Source organism: Ranitomeya variabilis, chromosome 2, assembly GCF_051348905.1.
Source record: "Ranitomeya variabilis isolate aRanVar5 chromosome 2, aRanVar5.hap1, whole genome shotgun sequence".
Taxonomy (NCBI): domain Eukaryota; kingdom Metazoa; phylum Chordata; class Amphibia; order Anura; family Dendrobatidae; genus Ranitomeya; species Ranitomeya variabilis.
Genome location: NC_135233.1, coordinates 410,981,131 through 410,995,376, shown reverse-complemented (window position 1 = coordinate 410,995,376; position 14,246 = coordinate 410,981,131). Strand labels below are relative to the sequence as shown.

General features: G+C 46.9%; 1 pseudogene; it reads right to left on the bottom strand.

The window, feature by feature from the left end:
* The window catches only part of LOC143803817 (uncharacterized), a 36,576-nt pseudogene extending 30,631 nt beyond the window's left edge, over positions 1-5,945 (bottom strand).
* Between the last annotated feature and the right edge of the window lie 8,301 nt (positions 5,946-14,246).

Here is a 14,246-nt window from a genome sequence, read left to right as displayed (position 1 = left end):
GTTTTTGGTGCCGTTTTGATGCGTTTTTGATGCAGTTTTGTTGCGGTTTTTGATGCAGTTTCTGGTGCAGTTATGATGCAGTTTTTGGTGCAGTTTTTGATCCGTTTTTTATGCACTTTTGGTGCAGTTTTGATGCAGTTTTTGGTACAGTTTTGATGCAGTTTTTGGTGCAATTTTGGATACAGGTTTTGATGCAGTTTTTGGTGCGGTTTTTTATGCGGTTTTTGGTGCAGTTTTTGGTGCAGTTTTGGTGCAGTTATGATGCAGTTTTTGATGCAGTTTTTGTGCAGTTTTGATGCAGTTTTTGGTGCGGTTTTTGAATGGTTTTGATTCAGTTTTTGGAAATAAATAAACAGAAAATGTGCATGATTTGAATGGAAACATGCGTGAAAAAATGGATTCAGAGGCCAGATTCATCATTTCACATCTCAGTTTCATACGTTTTTTGCCGGATCTGTCGCTGTGCGTTTTTTCGCCGGACAGAAAAACCGTTGCTCCGTATGTTTTTTCCGTTTGGCGGAAACAGCTTTTTTGACGGATCCGGCAAAAAACGGATGAAACGTGTAGCCATCAGGCGCAATCTGGTGCTAATAAAACTCTATGAGAAAATAACGGATCCGGTGGAAAAATATGGATCCTGCAAATGTGCTCGCAGGATGCGTTTTTTACCCATAGACTTGTATTAACGACGGATTGCGACAGATGGCCACACGTCGCGTCTGTCGTGCAACGGATATATCATGTTTTGGCAGACCGTCGGCATGAAAAAATATTCAAGTGAACTTTTTTGTCCATCGCGTCCATTTTCTAACGCGCATGCATGGCCGAAACTCCGCCCCCTCCTTCCTCCCCGGACTTCAGAATGGGCAGCGGATGTGTTGAAAAACTGCATCCGCTGCCCACGTCGTGCACAAATTTCACAACGTGCGTCGGTACGTCTGCCTGATGCATAGCGACGGACCCGTACCGACGCAAGTGTGAAAGAGGCCTTAATGAGCGCTTAATTTAAAAAAAAGGAAAAAAATGGCGTGGGCTCCCGCACAATTTTCTGCGCCAGGGGGGGAAAGCTGACGGCTGGGGGCCCATATTTGTAGCCTGCTATGAATATTAGCCCGCAGCTGTCTGCGTAGCCTTTACTGGCTATTAAAATGGGGGGACCCCCCAAAAAAATGACGTGGGGTCCCCCTATATTTTATAGCCAGAAAGGCTATGCAGACAGCTGCGGGCTGATATTCATAGCCTAGAGAGGGGCCATGGATATTGGCCCCCCGGCTACAAATACCAGTCCGCAGCCGCCCCAGAAATGGCGCATCTGTAAGATGCGCCAATTCCAGCATTTAGCCCCTCTATTCCCACTCATGTGTAGCGGTGGGATATGGGGTAATAAGGGGTTAATGTCACCTTGCTATTGTAAGGTGACATTAAGCCGGGTTAATAATGGAGAGGCGTCAATAAGATGTCTATCCATTATTAATCCAATACTAGTAAAGGGTTAATAAAACACACACATTAGGAAAAAAGTATTTTAATATTCTTCATTTAACCATACTTACCATACTTCAGCGCCTGCAAAAAACGTAAGATAATAAACTGTATGCTCCCTGTCCGCCATAGTCCAATTAATGAGTGTCCCACGACGATCTCCCCTATAGAACAGTGACATCGGGTGATGTCTCTGCTCTATAGGACCTTCAGTGACTCTCTGACAGGAGACAATGGCTCTTGCAGTGCATCACTGAGAGGTTACTAGAGTTCAAAGTCTCAATTTATGGCAATTGCTGTGTTGGAAAATTTTTCACACAGCAATGCCAAAAGTGAGACTAGGGACTATTTTTTTACAGCGGAGAAATACAGTGTGGAAGGATACCTTCCTTCCATCATTGTGTTCCTGGAGCCCCTAGAGAGCGGTCGCATCAGCTGATGCTGCCGTTCTCCACGGGAGATCGTCGTGGGACACTCATGGATTTCTGCGGATCAGGGAGTATATTGGTTGTTTGTTATTTTAATCTTTTTTACAGATGACACTGGCTTCGGGGATCAAAATGACAAGTGATGGTGAGTATGTACTCTGTTATATGTACTGTATGTCTGTATGTATGTATTGTATGTAATGTATGAATGTATTGTATGTAGTATGTATGTTGTATGTAGTATGTTGTATGTATGTTGTATGTATGTATTGTATGTAATGTATGAATGTATTGTATGTAGTATGTATTGTATGTATTGTATGTAGTATGTTGTATGTATGTATGTAGTATGTATGCATGTATTATGTATGTAGTATGTTGTATGTATGTAGTATGTTGTATGCATGTAGTATGTATGTAGTATGTATGTATGTATTGTGATGCAGTGACCCCTGTAACAGGTAGGGGGCGCTGCATGGTCTCCCCGGTATGTGCACAGAGTCGTATTGAGGCTGTGAGAATCGACCTGCAGTGATGTCAGGATCACGTGGCCAGCCCATGTGATCCATTACTGTGGGTGTGGTTACGGGTACATAGTCTGGCCAGGGTGTGAGTCACGGGTCTCCTGAGGGCCTGTGTGTGGGCTGTGTATGCTCCTGTGTTGGAAGCCTGGGAGGAGGCTTCCTGGAAAGCACATGCCTCTGTGTTGGACGGTCCCAGGTGGGATGGACGTCCTGAAGTCCACAGTGTGATCATGGTCCTGGACAGTCTGGGTTAGGTGTTCCTGTGAGTGGAGTCTTCTTGGAGCACCTGAGAGACTGGGGACCTGGATGATCGGTGTTGGGGAAGCTACCGGCCTTCGGTGGCTCTGGACTGACTGATGTGTGCCGGCCAGGCAAGTTGGTGAACCCCGTAAGGCAGTTTCCCCAGGAGAGGACTGACACAGAGTCAGCAGATGGAGCAGGAGCTCCGATAAGGTACCTCCATAAGCCGTTGGTGCTTGTAACAGGAACTGTGTGGTAACCCACGGCAACTGAACGGAGTGAGGTCCAGCATGTTCAGTGTCCGTGAGTCAAAGCTGTAAATGAAGTGTTTAAAGCTGCAAGTTAATATCACCAGTTGGTGCCTGTTGTGTTTCATGAGATGTACATAAGGAACTGTGCATAACCCGGTTTATGACACTATAATAAACCGTATGGACTGTTTTGGGGTTTTAAAACCCGTGCCCGTGTGCTGAATGTCGCGGTCAAGCGAGTGTCCCCCAACACACTCAGTAAGAATAGTCTTACATTTCTTACAGTATGTATGTAGTATGTTGTATGTAGTATGTATGTAGTGTGTATGTTGTATGTAGTATGTATGTAGTATGTATATAGTATGTATGTATGTAGTATGTATGTATGTATATAGTATGTTGTATATAGTATGTATGTAGTATGTAGTTTGTTTGTTTTTTTACATTCAATACATTAGCCGGATGATGGGACTACTACTGTCCCATCATTGGCTAATGTGTCAATCACTGCCATTGTAGCAGGCATAGCCCGATGGGACTTGTAGTCCCATTGGATGACGCCTGCACACAAAGACCCCCGGCAGGCCGCACAGACCCCCGAGAGGCCCGTACAGACTCCCGGCAGGCCGCACAGTTCCCCGGCAGGTCACACAGACCCCTGAGAGGCCCATGCAGACCCCCGGCAGGCCGCACAGACCCCCGGCAGTCCGCACGGACCCCCGGCAGGCCGCTCAGACCCTCGAGAGGCCCGTACAGACCCCCGGCAGGCTGCACAGACCCCCGGCAGGCCCACAGACCCCCGGCGGGCCACACAGACCCCCGGCAGGCCCGCCCAGACCCCCCCACTGTCACGCACAGATCCTGCCCGCACACACACACACAGTCTCTGCCCATGCACCGCCCACACTCCATTATAGTGCATCATTGCACTATAGGAACTTCCATTTCCGGTATCCGATATCTTAAAAGTATCAGGACTCAGTATCGGAAATCCAATACAGCGAATATCAGCCGATACCCGATATTTGCAGTATCGGAATGCTCAACACTAGTCCTCATACATATTAGCACGGTGTGTAATTAGACATGCAGCTAAACTCCCTGTCTTCTTTATAAAAAGAGGCTGTAAAGTTGTAACCTTCTATTATCAATTGTAGATGTGACAGGAAAAGGTGAAACTATAAGATGCAATAACAGGAGCATTTCAGAATATACTATATAACTGTACAATGTATAGAATACAGTCTGCAATACACAGTAACATGAGGTACTACAAGTTGATGATTACCTATTTAATACAGCAAGCATACTTACACACACAGTGCTGTAACACATAGCTAGTGACTTACCAACTATGCTTAGAGCAGGCTGTTTACAAGGAGCATGCAGAAAAAAGAGTGATGTGGTTTCTCCTCAGGAGTATACAGGAACAATGGCTTCTGCTCCCTTCACAGTGTCGTAATAAGACCGCAATGCAACAGGAACAATCACACAATGCCCATAGTACATTGCAAACTAAACTAGAATGTATACATCAAACCACCAGCAGATGGTGCTGTTACCTTACAATATAAAAACCAATGAAAGGATTAATATGCGCAGAAAATACAATGTCTGTAATAACTAAGACACAAAAATGACTAAACTCTAGACACCAATTATATTGCTGAACAGAACACTCCCCCCGCTTGAAGTCAGCCGACGTCACTATTGTTTATTGGATGAGAAGAGCAGAACGAGTTCCCCTACTGGCCTGAGCAACAATTTGGTCTCGCCTTGTTTCCCTATTTTTACTTCTACCTTACGTACGATTCCATCCTTACTCGGGAACTGGGTAATGAGACCTAACGGCCATTCATTTCTCTGAGACTGATAGTCTTTCATTAGTACTACATCGCCAGGTTGGAGATTAGGCTTGCTGGTTTGCCACTTTCTCCTCTGTTGCAGAGTAGGCAGGTATTGTTTTTTCCACTTGTCCTAAAAAGCATTGGAAAGACTGTGTACTTGCCTCCATTGACTCCTGTAACAGTCTTTAACATTAAATTCTCCAGGTGGAGAGCAATTAGGTTTGGTCTTCTGCATAAGCAGCAGGGCTGGGGTGAGAACAGTTGGGTCATCAGGATCACTGGAAATCGGAGTCAACGGTCTGGCGTTTATGATGGCTAACATTTCTGCCATGAAAGTTGTTAAGCTTTCGTGCGTCAGTCTTGCAGATCCTTCTTGTAAGAAGATTGAATCAAGGATTCTCCTTGCGACACTTATCATTCTCTCCCATACACCTCCCATATGTGAAGAATGTGGTGGGTTGAAAGTCCAAGTACACCCTTGTACACTTAGATATTTTTCTATGTCATTCATATTCAAGTTGGAAGAGAGTTGCAGTTCTCTTGCTGCTCCAAGTTTCCTCAGAACACTATCTTTTGGTATTGGTCATTGGTTAGTTACAATGTCAATTTCTTTGGCGTAGTTTTCCCACTGTACAGCTGGGATAATTACATTCTTTGACTGCTCTAACTCGAGAGCTGTGTGGACGTGTTTAACATAGAAGTGTTTACCATGGAAGAGTCTTGAAGTGTAGGTGCCAACTGTGCATGACCGTTCTTACATATCTCCATGAAGGTAAGGAAATGCTCTTTCATCTCTGGTTTATTATGGAAGCTGGACCCGAGGGAGACAAATTGTTGGTAAACTTGTCCTCTGTTGTTAGGCAAGCGTTGTCATTGAGGTGCAATCCACCTCTTAGTTTTGTCCTGTACCGTTCCTTGCTCCATCATCTCTAGGAACAGTCTATCTTCAAATGACATTGCTGTATGATTATCTTCTCTCGTCTTGCGGAAGACTGTACACCCAAGGAGATCTTGGTCGCAATTCAGGATGCAATCATCGTAGGCACGACTTGCTAAGATACTTGGTGCTGAAGTGCTGTGTGGCAACTCCTTTATGAAGCAGTGATTTTCACATAGTTGAAGGAGAGATGGACGTCCATTCTCGAGCGCACTGGTAAGCATGTTGTTAACCATTGTCGGTTTGTATGCACCTCCTAAACAAACTTGTTTGCGCTGCCCTTTGACTCACATCACCTGATGGAATTCATCTCGCGCCTGCGTGTGCCCAAGATCCCGCCCCCCAGTGTGTTCTGATTTATTCATACTGCAGGGCGGGATCTCAGGCACACGCAGGTGCGAGATGAATTCCATCAGGTGATGTGGGTCAAAGGGCAGCACAAACGATGCATGCCTGAAAAAGAAAAGCACAGCATAGGTGCAGGGTATGTTACTGAAGACAGAGTAGGCAGCGCCCAGTGCACGCAGGGGCTGACCGATGGCTGGGAGGCGGTTGTGTCAGGGGGAAAAGACGTGCCCCCCGACAGACTAAAGGTATGTCATGAAAATTATAAAAATTAATATTGCTGTGTTGGAAGGGAGCACAAAAAGAAGAGCCACCTTCACAGAATGCAGCATTAGTGCTGCACAAGGTGGCTCTTTTAGTTAAAAATGCCAAAGGGGGGTGACAGGTTCCCTTTAAAGCTATCAAAGAAGGAAGACTTGGCTAATGACCTGTTACTCTGATCATCTAAAAATGCGTATACTTTGATGGCTTTGTCCTTTTCACATGCTGGGTAGATTCTCACTAGGGAAATTTTAGAGCAGGACTTGCCTCCTATGAGATTTCTACAAACGTCATTACACTTAGAAGTAATTGCTGGCGTGTAAGTATTTGAGTCCTTCAGCTCCCCGCTATGCTCTTGGACTTGTGACAGAGTCTCCGATGATGGTCCAGAATGTAGAGCTGAGTTATGCTCGGTGCTATCACATTCGGCTCACTTTGCACTAACCTCACAGTCCCTGGCAAAGTGGGATGTTGAAGAGCAGCATTTGTAGCTGTTGTGGTTCTCCTTAAGGAAGGCCTTCAGTTCTTCCAATTACTTTTCTCTGAAAGCTCTGCACTTCAGTAAGGAATGTGGCTCCTTGACGGGAGCTGAATTCTTTGTGAACTGAAGCTGTGGAGGAAACGTTAGTTTTGTGGACCTTTACAGTTGTTCTACAAGGTTTACTAACAGAGTTATTGACAGCATGAAATCAAAGCTAGGATCATTTCTAATTTTTGCTTGTTCTGAGAAAAAAAAATTCTACAAACACATTTGTAGTGAAATATGTATATGTATGGATGTTTGACCAGCAGTAAATTAACATCTGTCCTTAGACTGCAACTCTCACAAAGTTCATGACCTATGTTATCCTGAGCAGGCAATCTCCTGGTCTCCAGTCACCCCAAGGGGGATTTCATGAACACATACAGAATTAGAAATACTTCACACCTTCTGACTCCTTTGAACAGACATGCCAATTGCAGCAAGACACTGTTTACTATGAGAAAGGTCACACAAATAGTGTTCAAAGAAAAGTAATGTATTCATTGGTAAAGTAGCCAGGATCCAGTCACAAACCAAGAATTATTAGAATATTAACCTGAGAGGCTGGTCTAGAAATCTGACCTCCAGGTTAACTCTTTAAATTAGGGCTTTACACTTAGAAACCTGTTCACAGATTGAGGGGAAGCCAAGCTGATGTGAGCCATTCCATAATCACCCCCCTTCAGAGAGCAAAATGCCGGACTGCAAAGTTTAGATATTTCTGTAAGTTTTCTCCCTTTATTTTTAACACTGTTTTGCATATTTGTATGTCACTTTTTATTCCCATATTTTTTATATCTTTTATTGTAAGTGTAGCGCCCCCACTGCCGCAGGGCCGAGGGGTACCCGGTACCGGGCCTCTGAGTCTCTGCTCTGGGGTTGTCACGGTGGCTAGACCCGGTCCGTGACCCTGCTGAGGGGCGCCCAATGAAAGGTGTGGGTGGTGATGCTGTAGTGGTGCGGTGCAGGTCGCAGTAAATAACGAGGACACCAGGTTGCAGTCTCTTTACCTCTTTACTGAAGGCTTCAGGATCCTCGGTCCGGAATATGGTTAACCGGGCTGTGAGAGTCCGGCCGGTCCGATGGCACCTCCAGAGTTCCCTTTGCAGGTGGAAATCTGTGCCTACCTTCTAGCGCTTGTGTGTTGTGGTCCTCCCCTGCTGTGCTTACGGGATAGTCCCCACAACTGTTGTGTCTGTTTCTGAAGTTCCCTTACAACTCGATTATGATGTTCTTCTTCGTCCCCCAGATGATATGGCTAGGACGCACCCGTATGACGGGTAGGCTCGGAGCTCTTCCTGGACCCTAGTGTCGCCCCTCTCCTGTTGTTGCCCCCTATGTCTTCTTAGGTGATTTGAGTGAGACAGCCCGCCTATAACTGACTGTCCTGCCGTAGGTTTGAAGTTAGGCCTGGAGCTCTATACTTCCTCGGCGTTCCGGCCACCGGCTGCGCGCCTCAGTAGGATGTTGCCTCGTCTTACAGCACGACTCCTACTGGTGTTTCTCCTTGTTGCGTTGATCTGGTTTCTCACTCAGCACAATAAACCTCGCTTCTTGTCCTTTCTTAGGGTACCGCCGCGATCAGGTGCAGGCGCGGTCCCGTAACGTTCTCTCTGTTCGCTAGGCCTCTGTCAGGATCCCACCCCTGACAGGGACCCCCCTGAATCTTCCCCTGCAACACCCTCTGCCACAGGATGTTGCCTGTTTCCAACCCAGTCAGCTTTCTATCCAACTTCCTATCCAACCCCCAGTTTTACCAGACTGTGAGGAGTGGCCTAATACATAGCACCCTTAGCTCCCCCTGGAGGCCAGACTGTGAATTGTATTGGTGTCTGTGATACCTGGTCAGGTGAACTCCTTCAGTGCCATCAGACGTACCATAGCCCTTCTTAGCGGCGGAGCATCAGTACTGCAACGACCAGGACTCTGGGGCGCTGCACTCCCCCCCGGTTAAATCGAGTACTCCTGGACTGGGAAGAAAACAACAATACATGTCAGCAAAAAGACATACAATTTTGAAATGCAATAACAATAAGCAAATTTGAACAGAGCTTCCCTTTATGGGAGGTAAGGACACTTGAACGTTACAAACATGGTTAATTACTTTAAATAACATACTATAAATAACTTTTCCTACCCAACCGGATATTCTACTAAGTGCAAATTTTTGAACAATAATTTAACGTTGCCTTTAAGGACGTACACACTGAATCCACTAAAGACCTTCTTATAAAACACTATAAGGCTAATCAACTTTTCCTTCATTTTCCATCCTTACATCTGCAGGACCGCCTGTCTATCTGCCCCAGGCCTACTGCCTCTCGTTCTGTTGCAGGACCGCCCCTTTCCGCCCGGGCCTACTGCCATTCTGCTACTATACACAGTATAGAACGTATCATCCATCTCTCAGTTCAAGATCACTGAGCCATCTCTGTATGGCTCCTAAGAGGACTCACCGACTAACCCCATACGGGTTCACTTCCTGTCCTCGTTCTTCTAGCAACATCATTAAACATTTCCCACAATTAACTAGCTCACTACATATAACTTTTATATGTAAGCATTATTACTTCTTCTGTTAAAGTATCATCATTCCCTAAGTGCTATCGATGAACGTCCCCTTTAAGAAGGGACCAAGTCTCTATGAGGTAGTGCAACTTCTCAAGCTGCAAGTCCGTATGCAGTAAGGACTCCAGTGCTGTTTCCAGGAACAGTTTCTTCGCAAAGAGTCCTTTCTTTTGTAAAACCAGTAGAGGGCACCTTTAAGAAGGTGCAAACTATTTACAGGGAGTTTGTAATCATGCAGTGTTCATGATCCAGCAGTTCTTTCAACAATGATAAAACAGGAAACAAAACAAAAGCCGAGGAAGGGATCCCGGGTAAACAAAGGGATCCCTTTAAGAATAACCCTAGTCGGGTTTAAAGCAGCAAAAATTAGGGAAACAAGCAGTTAACTATTTACATATCCATGGCATCGAGGTTTACTCTCGCTCTGGCGGCCGTAGCTCCGCATAGACCTCGCTCGGCAAGGTGATCGGCAAGATCGGGGCCTTTAAGAAGTGCTCCATACCCGGGGCCCGATCCCAGGGTGTAAGGCGCCGGAGACTATAGGTCCCAGAGAGAGGGGGTACCGCGACGAGGCCTACCAGCAAGTCCTCTGCCAGCGAGGCAGGGTCGTTCTTCATACCTGCTTCAGATGCGGTCCCTCCGGTGCCGATCTGCTCCGTCTCCGCTGGGGTCTGGAACGCTAGTTGCAGGGCCTCGCGCTGCGGCGTTGTCATCCCCGTTTGCAGCACCTCGCTTTCCGGCAGGGCCTTGCTTTCTGGCTTCGAAGCGCTGGAACTTCTTTCCTGCTCCGGACCAGATGAGGCTGCCAACAGACGTCTGATGAGGCTCCCGATGAAGGTCTTCTTCCACCCGGCCTCAGTGCTCAGCTGCGTCTGCCGTAGTTGGTCGCCGAGCTCATCCACTCCGGCCTGCAGGAAGTCAATATCAGCGGTGGAGGCCTGGTTGCGGTGCCCCTCCGGGTAGCTGGGGGAGTCCTCTGCTCCGACCCCACGCTCCGGTTCTGGGCAGCTCGCCATGGCGTCCTCCACGTGGTTCGCTTCTTCTTCCTCGTCCTTTTCCCGCTCTCTCCTTCGTGGGCGGTTTCGCTTTCTTTGCCTCCATCCTCCATTAAGGATTAGGAGGCGAATCTCGGCTGCTGACGGACACGTCCTCAAGGGACAGAAATACTTAGACTGGGCGGCCATTGTCTTTCGCGTTCTTCAGCTTGTTTACGCCCACTTCCATGCCCTTCTTCTTCTCCTGCGCTCCCCTTAGCGTTGGAAATGGCGGCGGTTTTGGCGGGAACTTCTGGCGGCAAGTGGCAATACACAGTCTTTGCAATAAATCACAGTCCAAGCACAATAAATCACAGTTCCAAGGCACACATGACCTGATTCTTCAGGCTTAAGTAGATCCTGTTCGTGACGCCAAGTTGTAGTGCCCCCACTGCCGCAGGGCCGAGGGGTACCCGGTACCGGGCCTCTGAGTCTCTGCTCTGGGGTTGTCACGGTGGCTAGACCCGGTCCGTGACCCTGCTGAGGGGCGCCCAATGAAAGGTGTGGGTGGTGATGCTGTAGTGGTGCGGTGCAGGTCGCAGTAAATAACGAGGACACCAGGTTGCAGTTTCTTTACCTCTTTACTGAAGGCTTCAGGATCCTCAGTCCGGAATACGGTTAACCGGGCTGTGAGAGTCCGGCCGGTCCGATGGCACCTCCAGAGTTCCCTTTGCAGGTGGAAATCTGTGCCTACCTTCTAGCGCTTGTGTGTTGTGGTCCTCCCCTGCTGTGCTTACGGGATAGTCCCCACAACTGTTGTGTCTGTTTCTGAAGTTCCCTCACAACTCGATTATGATGTTCTTCTTCGTCCCCCAGATGATATGGCTAGGACGCACCCGTATGACGGGTAGGCTCGGAGCTCTTCCTGGACCCTAGTGTCGCCCCTCTCCTGTTGTTGCCCCCTATGTCTTTTTAGGTGATTTGGGTGAGACAGCTCGCCTATAACTGACTGTCCTGCCGTAGGTTTGAAGTTAGGCCTGGAGCTCTATACTTCCTCGGCGTTCCGGCCACCGGCTGCGCGCCTCAGTAGGATGTTGCCTCGTCTTACAGCACAACTCCTACTGGTGTTTCTCCTTGTTGCGTTGATCTCGTTTCTCACTCAGCACAATAAACCTCGCTTCTTGTCCTTTCTTAGGGTACCGCTGCGATCAGGTGCAGGCGCGGTCCCGTAACGTTCTCTCTGTTCGCTAGGCCTCTGTCAGGATCCCACCCCTGACAGGGACCCCCCTGAATCTTCCCCTGCAACACCCTCTGCCACAGGATGTTGCCTGGTTCCAACTCAGTCAGCTTTCTATCCAACTTCCTATCCAACCCCCAGGTTTACCAGACTGTGAGGAGTGGCCTAATACATAGCACCATTAGCTCCCCCTGGAGGCCAGACTGTGAAGTGTATTGGTGTCTGTGATACCTGGTCAGGTGAACTCCTTCAGTGCCATCAGACGTACCATAGCCCCCCTTAGCGGCGGAGCATCAGTACTGCAACGACCAGGACTCTGGGGCGCTGCATAAGCACTGTACCTTTTCTGTTAACCCTGCTGTTCTGTTCGCATTTGCTATACACTTGTACTGTTCCCGGGTCAATATGACCCGACCTATTAATTCTTGATTTTTAGCTACTCTAAGTGTTTTATTTGAATACTTTTTTCATTATGATACTGTATGTGAACATAATAGATCATAAACAAATGAAACGGTTACACAGGCTTTTTACAATTATCTTTGATTGTTGGCATTCTGCACACAAATAACAAAGAAGCTTTACACTACTATTACTAAAACATGAAATTTAACTTTTTGAAAACAATATTTATAAATCAACAAATGAAAAATCATAAAAACCTCAACCTTTTTAGAAAGAAAAAAGAAAAACTGAACATGTTCATGCGTTTTTACACTGACCACAATAATAACAAATGTCCTTTACACAGATATTTTGAACATCCAGCACATGTCAGATTAGTCTTATTGTCACAGGAAGATGGACAGAAGCTACATCTCTTCCTTTTTTTGCTGGTAGCTGTGCTGGTGGAGGCCGTGGATGTGGAGTCTCTTTCTTGAGCATGCTGGACACTTTTTACAATGGCTGTTGCTCCTTCACTTCTGGGGGTCACTTTTCTGCTCTCAATATATGGCCTAACCAGGGATTTGCCCAATTCCTCAAGAAATAATCTTCTTTTATGCAGCTTATTCCGGTTCCAATCGGGGTCGATTTCTCTCCATAAGACAAATGCATTGTATGCAGAAACGTCCAGTATGTTATAAAATAAAATCATTGGCCACCGATTGGTTTTGCGTTTGCATGTATATGTTGATATTGCTTGGTCTAAAGTATCAACTGCTCCCCATTATAATCCAAAATAATGTCAGGCTTTCTGTCTTCTCTATCACTTATGGCATTGTCATGGTGCATTGTACTCATTAGAATTACCTGCTTGGTTTTTTTTGGAACATAAGAAACAACAGTTGTATTTCCAGAAAAAAAAAAAGTAGAACTGTGCACCTCTCTCTTGCTAAGGATACCTTGCAGTAGTTCAGGTTTGTTTTTTCTTATAGTACCCAGCATGGTAAGTTGTTTTTTCTTCAACATCTGGCCTAGTTGATAGGATGTAAAAAAGTTGTCACATGTAACATTTTGTCCTTTTAGTCCCTGAGTCAAATCGAGAACAACACGCATACCCTCATTTTTTTCAGGTCTTTCACCAGGGGTTTTTCCTGTATACACTTGAACATTTAGAGCAGAGGTCCCCAACCTTTTTTGCACCAGGGACCGGCTTTAAGCCAGACCAGTTTTCCATGGCCCGGTGGGGGTGGGGCAGGGGCGGGGCTTTGGTCATATGGGGGTGGGGTTATGGAGGGATGGAGCTTAGTGCATACTTATCATATAATTATGACATTTATAATGAGAATGTGATTCAACTTACCATAGGTTCAGGAATGAGTGGGAGCACCATGCTTGTTTCCCTGGTGCTCTGCACCATTATTGCCCCATAGCTGTGCCATATAGTGCTCTGCACCATTATTGCCCCATAGCTGTGCCATACAGTGCTCTGCACCGTTCATAATTGCCCCATAGCTGTGCCATATAGTGCTCTGCACCGTTCATAATTGCCCCATAGCTGTGCCATATAGTGCTCTGCACCATTATTGCCCCATAGCTGTGCCATACAGTGCTCTGCACCATTATTGCCCCATAGCTGTGCCATACAGTGCTCTGCACCGTTCATAATTGCCCCATAGCTGTGCCATACAGTGCTCTGCACCGTTCATAATTGCCCCATAGCTGTGCCATACAGTGCTCTGCACCATTATTGCCCCATAGCTGTGCCATACAGTGCTCTGCACCATTATTGCCCCATAGCTGTGCCATACAGTGCTCTGCACCGTTCATAATTGCCCCATAGCTGTGCCATACAGTGCTCTGCACCGTTCATAATTGCCCCATAGCTGTGCCATACAGTGCTCTGCACCATTATTGCCCCATAGCTGTGCCATACAGTGCTCTGCACCATTATTGCCCCATAGCTGTGCCATACAGTGCTCTGCACCGTTCATAATTGCCCCATAGCTGTGCCATACAGTGCTCTGCACCGTTCATAATTGCCCCATAGCTGTGCCATACAGTGCTCTGCACCGTTCATAATTGCCCCATAGCTGTGCCATATAGTGCTCTGCACCATTATTGCCCCATAGCTGTGCCATACAGTGCTCTGCACCATTATTGCCCCATAGCTGTGCCATACAGTGCTCTGCACCGTTCATAATTGCCCCATAGCTGTGCCATACAGTGCTCTGCACCATTATTGCCC